We start from the raw sequence: 9684 nt of genomic DNA, 5'->3' as shown, positions 1-9684 counted from the left end.
ACATTTGGATGATCATCTTCATCAATTGATAGACTCCTACCTTCAGGAGCACTGTCTCCCTCCCCCACATTAGTCAGTTTAAAGCCCTCCTGATGAGGTTTCTGAGATTTTTGGCAAAAACATTCCTCCCAACCGTTGTGAGGTGCAGCCCATCGCTTGCCAGAAGTCCATCTTTAAGAAACTGCAGTCCGTGATCTAAGAATACAAACCCGTGACCTTCCCAATGCCCAGGATTGACGACATGTTAACACGGGTGAGGCAGGGGAAAATTTTACTAAGCTGGGCCTCTGGGGAGTGTACAATTTGATTAGGATGAGGGAGGGGGACGAATGGAAAACCACCATGTTCACCCCCCTGGGGGCCTTTGAGTACTTAGTTATGCCATTTGGATTACAGTCGGGCTCCGCCTGCTTTCAAGCATTCATGCACCATGTGTTGGGGTCCTTGCTGTACAAGAACTGTGTAGCCTTTTTGGACGACGTCTTAATCTATTCTGACAATGAGAAGCAACATGTCAGAGACGTCAGGGAAGTGCTAAAGAGACTGCAGAAGCACCAGTTGTGGGTCAAGCTGGAAAAATGCCAATTTCACGCAAGAGAGGTTGAGTTTCTGGGGTACAAGTTGTCAGACAAGGGCCTAGCTATGGACCCCAGCAAGGTGCAGGCGGTGCTGGAATGGAAGGCCCCCAAACCCCGGAAGGACGTGCAGAGGTTCCCAGGGTTCAGCAACTTCTACAGGAAGTTCATCAAGAACTTCGCCCACTTGACAGCGCCCATCACAGATTGTCTCAGTAGCAAAAAGAAGTTTGTCTGGACAGAAAGGGCCCAGCAATGCTTTGAAAGACTGAAGAAGGCATTCGCTTCGGAAGAGCAGCTCCTGCACGTGGATCTGCAGAAGCCCATGAGGCTGGAGACCGACGCGTCAGACCGAGCCATCGGAGCGGTACTGTTGCAGCCAGGGGCCCAGCAGAGCTGGAGGCCGTGCGCCTTTTTCTCGAGGAAGCTGAGCAAGTTGGAGCAAAACTACACGGTGTATGACCGCGAACTGCTTGCAATTTATGCAGCATTTCGACGATGGAGACATCTGCTAAAAGGGGCCCAGCACAAGATCCAGGTGTGTACGGATCACAAGAACTTGGAATACTGGAGGACTGCGCGAGTACTCAACCAGAGACCGATTCGATGGGCACAGGAGTTCTCCAAGTTTTCCTTCGAGATCCGGTACGTGCTGGGAGAGGAAAACGTAAGAGCAGATGCTCTCTCCCGGAAGCCGGAGTACATGGAAGGAGAGGGACCGCCGGAAGTCAGACACGTGTTCCCTGAGAACCGGTGTGTGTGTGGGGGAGTGTTGGTTGGGAAACGAGAACTGGCCGGGCTTACTAGAAACGACGAATTCGCTCAAACTAAAATCAGGGAACTCCGGGACGGAAGGGAAAACCATGGAGGGTTTGAAGAAAAGGAAGGGCTACTGTACTATAAGGGGGCGCTGTACATACCGGGGGAGACCTTGAGGGGAAGGGTACTCAAACAACTCCACGACAACCCAACAGCTGGTCAACACAAAACCATGTTGCTTGTCACCAGGCAGTTCTGGTGGCCAAGGGTAAGGGAAGATGTACGGGAATATGTACAGGGGTGTGACCACTGCCAGAGGGCAAAGGGGGAGAGGGCTGCCCCCGCAGGGTTACTGGAACCCTTACCCACGCTGGGAAGACCCTGGGAGGTGGTGTCCATCGATTTTATGACAGATTTGCCCAAGTCAAGGGGGAAGTCAGCAGTCATGGTAGTAGTCGATCTACTGACTAAAATGTGCCATTTCATAGAGTCCTCACATGCGGTGACGGCAGAGGAAACAGCCAGGTTGTTTGTGGATCACATCTTCAGGCTGCATGGGGATCCCTCGAGGGTCATCTCAGATCGCGGGAAACAATTTACTTCCTGGTTCTGGAGGAAGCTCATGAGCTTGCTGCAGGTTGAGGTGGGCTTCTCGACGGCGAGACAACCGGAAACCAACGGGCAAGCAGAAAGAGCGAACACTATACTCCAGCAATACCTACGCTGCTACGTCAGCAAGAGACAGAACGATTGGGTAGAGAAACTAGCGCTGGCTGAATTTGCGTACAATAATGCAGAACATGTGTCCACAGGAATGAGCCCGTTCATGGCCAATTATGGGTGTCACCCCAGGGCCTTCCCGGGGAGGGGGGAGGAAGGGTGGAGCGTACCTGCGGCAGAGCAGTTTGTGGAAGAAATGGAGGCCTTGCACCAGCAACTTAAGATGAACTTGGAATGGGCCAAGGAAATTTACAAGAGGCAGACAGACAAGCACCGTCGGGAAGGGGAGACCATACGGGTGGGAGACCGGGTGTGGTTGTCAACCCAAGGGTTACCCTTTAAGGGAGGGTGAAAGAAGTTGCAGCCAAGGCGGCTGGGACCTTTTGAGGTAACACAGCAGGTGAACCCTGTGGCATTCAAGCTCAAGTTGCCTGACACCATGAAGATACACCCGGTGTTCCATAGGTCCCTACGCTCACCGTACAGGGAGGGGCGGGAATTCCCGGGGCGGGAGGGAGACGTCACCACACACCCACAAGTAGAGGAGAGGGAACACCACAACCAAGCCACGGAAATACTCGATTCAAGGTGGCGAGGGCGCCAGGTGGAGTACTTGGTAGCTTGGGAGGGAGAACCCAGGTCAGAAAACACATGGGTTCCCGCGGAGGCAATCAGTGATGGATATCTTGTGGAGGAGTTCTACAGCCTGTTCCCAGATAAACCAAAATCACTAGCGACATTCTGGGAGGAACAATTTGGAACCACAGACGATGAAGAGGATTTTGTGGGTTTTCCTGCCTCCGAAGAGGAGGGAGGAGAGGCGTCAGAGGGAGAAGAATCAGACTGAGAGGCCCACCCCATGGGAAGAGATCGGAGTGGGTGGGAAGCGGGTTTTGAATCCTCAGAGGATGGCGACAGCTCCTTCCGGGGATTCCCCGCATCGTCGGCCGAGGAAAGGGATGGGCCCCATACTCCACCTCAGCATAAAAGACTCCAAGGAGGCCCGGAACACTGCTGCTGCCGCTTTGCCGGTGAGTCTTGGGGAGGACCGCTCCCCCTGCTAGCCCATTCTCCATCTTGGGCTTGGGGACAGGCCCCAGACTCCACCTCAGCATAAAAGACTCCAAGGAGGCCCGGGACATTACTGCTGCCGCTTTGCCGGTGAGTCTTGGGGAGGACCGCTCCCCCTGCAAGCCCATTCTCCACCTTGGGCCTGGGGGCGGGCCCCAGACTCCACCTCAGCATATAAGGCTCCAAGGAGGCCTCGGAACATTGCTGCTGCCGCTTTGCCGTGCGTTTGTGGGGAGGGCTCTTCCCCCTGCTAGCCCATTCTCCATCTTGGGCTTGGGGACGGGCCCCATACTCCACCTCAGCATAAAAGACTCCAAGGAGGCCTCGGAACATTGCTGCTGCCGCTTTGCCGTGCGTTTGTGGGGAGGGCTCTTCCCCCTGCAGGCCCACTCTCCACCAGGCCAGGGGGCGGGGCCCACACTCACCACTGCCGCAGCTTTGGGGACACTAGTGCTGCTGCAGCGGTTGGTTGAAGTGTTTTTATATGTTTTAAACTGTTTTTATTTTTTGCTTTGTTGTACCACCATAAGCGGTGGTTTTTATCCATGTATTTTTATTTTGTTTTGGTTTACTTTGGGTTGGGGTTGGGTGGTTGTGGAGTGGGGTGGGGATTGGTTTTGTTTTCATGTAATTGTTTTTTGTTTGCTTGCTTTTATATTCTGTAAATGGAGGCGAATATTAGGCTTGGGATTCCTACTGTGGAGGGGCGAGGGAGGTATGGCGGTGGGGGCAGATGTCATAGGCGAAGGGGATTGAGATACGGATATGCTCGTACCCCTTCCAATCTGCGCCCCATCCCGAGAAACGAGGGTAGGGTGAGCAAGGATTACTCACCTCCGTCACTGGTGTTGTGCAATGCCAGGTCTATAGGCAACAAAACCGCCACCCTGCGAGATTTCTTCACCTCGCAGGGGGTTGACCTGGCATGTGTGACTGAGACCTGGGTGCGCGAAGGGGATACTGTTACCTTACGAGAGATGGCGCCCCCGGGTTTCTCCGTCCTCCACCAGTCGCGGACTGTGGGCCGGGGGGGAGGGGTGGCGTTATTAATCCGGGAAGATTGTTCTTTCAGGGCTCTACCATCGCCATCGATCCCCGGCATTGAATGTGTTGGCCTAGTGTGGGGCTCCGAGGTGAGCTTGGCTGTCTGGCTGGTGTACCGGCCACCTAGCGCACCAGCAGCCACCCTGTCAGGCCTGCTGGAGGCGGTGGCCGGCTGGGCCTTGGAGTTCCCTAACCTATTGGTATTGGGGGACTTCAACATCCATGCTGATGCCACTCCCTCCTCACAGGCTCTGGACCTGGTGTCTTCCATGGCGACACTAGGGCTCTCCCAGTTTGTTTCGGGCCCCACACATCAAGCAGGCCACACGCTGGATTTGATCTTTGGCATCGGTATAGATGTGATCATGTTTCCTTCGATGAAGGTGCCATGGTCTGATCACTATGCTCTGAAAGCCAGGATTGACGTTCCACCCCCACCCTGCTTAGGTGGCGAGCCAATTTGGGCTCGCCCGCAGAGGCTGATGGACCCTGATAGATTCCGTCAAGCCTTGCGGGACCTTTCTCCACCTGGCGACTCATTGACTGAGCTTGTTGAGGCCTGGAATACCCAGCTCCTAGCAGCCATCAATGAGATCGCACCTAAGCGCCCTCTGCGACCCCGCAGAAACCGGGCTCCCTGGTTTACCGAGGAGCTCCGGAAAATGAAGCGGGACCTCAGATGGCTAGAGCGAGTATGGCGGGGTGCCCGTGACGGAGCTTCAAGAACATCTTATAGGGTTTTTATGAAAACCTACGAGATGGCAGTGAAGGCCGCTAAGAAGTCCTACTTCTCGGCCTCCATTGCATCCGCTAGCTCTCGCCCGGCGCAATTATTTAGTATAATTCGGTCTTTAACGTCCTTTGAAGGACAGCCAAATTTAAATAACAATTTGACACACAGCTGTGAGGCATTTGCGAGCTTTTTTACGGAGAAGGTCTTGTTGCTCCGCCATGACCTCCCTGCCAATTTGGATACAATAAAGGAACTGGAGGCCCCTCGACTGTCCTCGGGTTCAGTATTAGACCACTTTGACTGGATATCCCCAGCCGATGTGGACAGACTCCTCCGAGCTGGAAAGCCCACCACCTGTCCTCTCGACCCGTGCCCGTCCTGGCTGATTAGAGCGTGTCCAGACGAGGTGCGGGCCCCCCTGGGGGATATCATCAATCTGTCCCTTGGCACCGGGACATTCCCAGGGGAACTGAAGGAGGCAGTGGTGCGCCCGCTCTTAAAGAAAACATCATTAGATCCCTTAGATCTATCCAATTACCGCCCGGTTTCGAATCTTCCATTCCTGGGTAAGGTGATTGAGAGAGCGGTTGCTGAACAGCTTGGTAGGTTTCTGGATGAAACATCGGCTCTGGATCCATTCCAGTCCGGCTTCCGCGCTGGTCATGGGACCGAGACGGCTCTGGTCGCCCTAACAGATGATCTCCGCAGGCAGCTGGATCGAGGCGGGTCGGGGCTGCTGATTCTTCTAGACCTGTCAGCAGCCTTCGACATGGTCGATCACGAACTCCTGGACCACCGCCTTGCCGACGTGGGGATCCAGGGCACAGTCCTTCAATGGCTGCGCTCGTTTCTCTCTGGTCGGGGACAGAGGGTGGCACTTGGGGGGGGAATTGTCATCCCGCCACTCCTTGGTGTGTGGTGTGCCCCAGGGTGCAATACTCTCCCCAATGCTTTTTAACATCTTTATGCGCCCCCTCGCCCAGCTTGTCCGGAGTTTTGGGCTGGGCTGCCATCAGTATGCTGATGACACCCAACTCTATCTGTTGATGGATGGCCACCCGGACTCGGCCCCAGACACACTCATCAGATGCTTGGAGGCTGTGGCTGGATGGTTTCGTGGGAGCCGGTTGAAGTTAAATCCTTCGAAGACAGAGGTCCTCTGGCTGGGACGGGACGACATGGGACTGAGGGGGCAACTCCCATCTCTTGCGGGGGTACAATTAGTGCCAGCACCGTCCGTTAAGAGTTTGGGTGTAATCTTCGATACCTCCCTCTCCATGGAGTCGCAGATTGCAGCTATAACAAAGGCGGCATTTTTTCATCTCCGCCAAGTTAAGCAGTTGGCTCCTTACCTCTCTCGCCCTGACCTAGCCACTGTGATCCACGTGACGGTCACCTCCAGACTGGATTATTGTAACTCGCTCTACGTGGGGCTGCCCTTGAGACTGACCCAGAAACTCCAGCGGGTGCAGAATGCTGCAGCGAGACTCCTTACGGGGTCTTCGCTTAGAGATCACATTCATCCGGTGCTATACAAGCTGCACTGGCTCCCGGTGGAGTACAGGATCAGGTTTAAGGTGCTGGTTTTAACCTTCAAAGCCCTATACGGCCTAGGGCCCTCGTACCTACGGGACCGCCTCTCCTGGTATGCCCCGCAGAGGAACTTACGGTCTTCAAATAAAAACACCTTGAAGGTCCCAAGCCACAGAGAGGTTAGGCTGGCCTCAACTAGAGCCAGGGCTTTTTCGGCTGCGGCTCCAACCTGGTGGAACGCTCTGTCACAAGAGACAAGGGCCCTGCAGGACTTGACATCTTTCCGCAGGGCCTGCAAGACAGAGCTGTTCCACCTGGCCTTTGGTCAGGGCGCAGCCTGACTCCCTCCTTTGGCAATCTTTACAAGACTTTAGTTTATGGTTGCCATTAATTTTGATTTTAATTCATTTTTATAATGTTTTATAATGTACTGTTTTAGTGTTGTTAGCCGCCCTGAGCCCGGCTTCGGCTGGGGAGGGCGGGATATAAATAAAATTTATTATTATTATTATTAAGTTGGATCAAAAGGTCGGGCCGGGGGTGGTGGGGGTCCGGGGGGGGGAGGTGGATGTCAGGGAACTGCCATCAGAGCCAGAGGCGGAGGCAAGGCTCGCAAGCGATGCTGGAGAAGGGCCCAGCAGGGAGAGATGCAACTCATTGGCTGGGGAAGGAAATCAGCGTAACACCAGGGATAAAGGGGGGCAGATGGTGTACTGCATCATGGTTTTACACCCTTGCTTTAGACTCAGTAATTGTTGGGATGTGGTGGTATCCCACTGGGGGTCCTGGAAAATTGCATCCATTAGTTTCAAGAATGAGTCCAGATCTGACAAGCCCTGATGTCCATCAACAAGGAGGGGAGTCACCCATTGCTTGGCCTCCCCTTCCAGCAAACTGACCACCAAAAACACCTTTTCACTTTCACTTCGGAATTCTCTCTCTCTCAGCTCCAGAAACAATTTCAAACTGGTTTTGAACACTAAGTATTCAGAGTTCCCCCTGAAAACTTGGAGGGGGGCCCAATAGGTGATTTGGTGGCTCTTCTATCTTTTTCTTCCAACAGTTCTAGCCATTGTTGATTTAACACCCCTGCTAATTGGTCAATTTGAGTCTTTAGTACTGAATTCTGTTGAAATAGTACCTGTGGCTCACTAGTTGTATCTCTGTGTGTGCCAGGGCCTGCAGCCGTGCTCCTCAGACATCTTCGCCTCCTTTCCCATCCTTTCCCATCCCTCGATGTGAGGAGTTGGAGACTGACCAAGCTGTAATGATCTCAGGCAGGAAATCAAGCCTTGATTAGAATTATTATTATTTTTTATAAGATATTTATTCAAAATTTTCTTAATACAATGTAAAAAACAAACAAAACGACATATAACTTTACAATAATCATACTTTCTTCACTTCATTGGACTTCCTCACGTCTCTCGTTCCTGCGTTCCAAGTTTATCAAACTTTGTCCAGCAATTTATTACCTTGTTTCAATTCTTATTTTATAACTTTCAGATATTATGTCCCAGATGTTAAATAATTTTACCCCAATCTTAAAAACTTAATTTTAACATATTATTTAACCAAAGATTAGCTTTTCATATGTTTTCACTTATCTTCATATTCCTTTCAACTAATTTAAGCCTTGATTAGAATTAATTACTCTCTGGCAGTTTTATGGTACTTTTATTTACAAAAACACATCCAGCCAGCTTTTGTCTGCAGAGACAGTCTCTCCCTCACTTGACTCAATTTCTGAGTCTGCCTGTTCCCCTGAGCTGGGTTGATCCACATCCCTGAAAACAGGTGCTGAACAGCTGCTCGCTGATGGGTATGTTCGGATATCTGAATCAGGCATTTCTATTGTGACATTAGGGTAGAAACCCTTTATGTATGGGTGACTTAAGGTTCCTAGAATTATAGAATTGTATAGAATTGGAAGGAACCATGTCAGTCTTCTAGTCCAACCCCCTGAAATGCAGGAATTTTTTGCCTAAGGTGAGGCTTGAATCCATGATCCTGGGGTTAAGAGTCTCATGGACTGAGCTATCCCAGATGGTTTGTGTATTGAACGTTCACATAGCAGGACCTGTGCGTATTTTTGTGTGTGTCTTTCATTTATGTATGATTACTGTATATATGGTGCTAATGCTCCTGCTCTCCTGTTCTGTTATGAGGGGAGGAGAAATGTTTTATGCAGACTTGATATTCTCTGTTTGCTTCATATACAGCTGTGTAAACTAAACGTCTTTCCTTCTGCAGTGTTGGATGGCAAGTTGAGAGGAGTACCCTACCAGGACAGACTTTGCTCATGTGCTCAAGACATCGATTCCATAAAACATATTTTGTTGTACTGTGCAAAATATGAGCAAGCCAGTGCTGAACTGATATTACCCTTTCTAGTACCTTTCCTGGGAAAATCAGAGGCTCACTATGTTGGGTTCCTATTGGAAGACCGGACAAATGCTAGAACATTAGCAGTGGCAAAGTTTTTATCGGTGGTTGCAAGAACCAATGATCCTTATATTCTGAACAAAATGCTTGTTTAACCTGGAGGTAGGCTGTATGAATTGTATATTGCTTTATAACGATTTGTTGGGTCTCTGGACCATAATAAAGGTTGTTGTTGTTGATGATGAGGATATATATAATATTTTAAAACATCTGCTAGATCACTCCTAGTGTATCTTGTGTGTCAGGAACTTGGCCCTCCAGGGTGCAGTAGAAGGTTCAGACTCAAAATTTGAGCTGAGTGAACAAGAGGTTGACTTGGCATATGATTGAGAACTGTTAGATTCCAGACAGGACAGCCCGGGACCCCTCCTTCCCAGGGAAGAAGCCGTTAGTTCACAAGGAGTGGAAGAGTTGGAAGCCGGCCAAAGCGTTGCCAGGCAACCATCAAATAAGCCGGAGTCTGTGTTTCCTGGGGAAGAGATAGGCCAACCAATCAGTCCTGGCACAGGGAGATGGGTGAGGCTCAGAGAACTGTGGAAGGGAAGGAGGAGAAAAGCAGGGTTCTGGCATCCTTCCTGTTGCGGGTGGGATTCTGATTTAGGCTGAGCAACTCCTTTGCTGAGAGGAGGTGGGAAGCCCTGGATGTGTCTTTCTTGTAATTAAATGTACAAAAAGCTGACAGAGACTCATTGCTGCTTATCAGATGTTTGCATGCCAGGGATCATTAGATTGTGATATACTTGCACACCTGGCTAAATTGTGAGTAAAAATCCTGGAGGAGAACTGAAATAAGTTGTGTTTTAT

At 51.1% G+C, this 9684-nt stretch overlaps 1 long non-coding RNA gene across 3 annotated transcripts in view; it reads left to right on the top strand.

Moving 5' to 3' along the window:
* The first annotated feature begins 8251 nt into the window (after window positions 1–8251).
* Window positions 8252–9684, top strand: part of LOC309377005 — a 33138-nt gene continuing 31705 nt past the window's right edge. For 2 of the 3 annotated variants that reach the window (XR_014171354.1, XR_014171355.1), the window contains exon 1: window positions 8252–9396. This is a non-coding gene — a long non-coding RNA (uncharacterized lncRNA). The other variant, XR_014171356.1, reaches the window with a different exon arrangement.

This window comes from Podarcis melisellensis (genome assembly GCF_964234715.1).
Source record: "Podarcis melisellensis genome assembly, chromosome: 8".
Classification (NCBI taxonomy): domain Eukaryota; kingdom Metazoa; phylum Chordata; class Lepidosauria; order Squamata; family Lacertidae; genus Podarcis; species Podarcis melisellensis.
The sequence above is the reverse complement of the archived record's forward strand: the minus strand, read 5'-3'. Positions and strand labels throughout refer to the sequence as shown.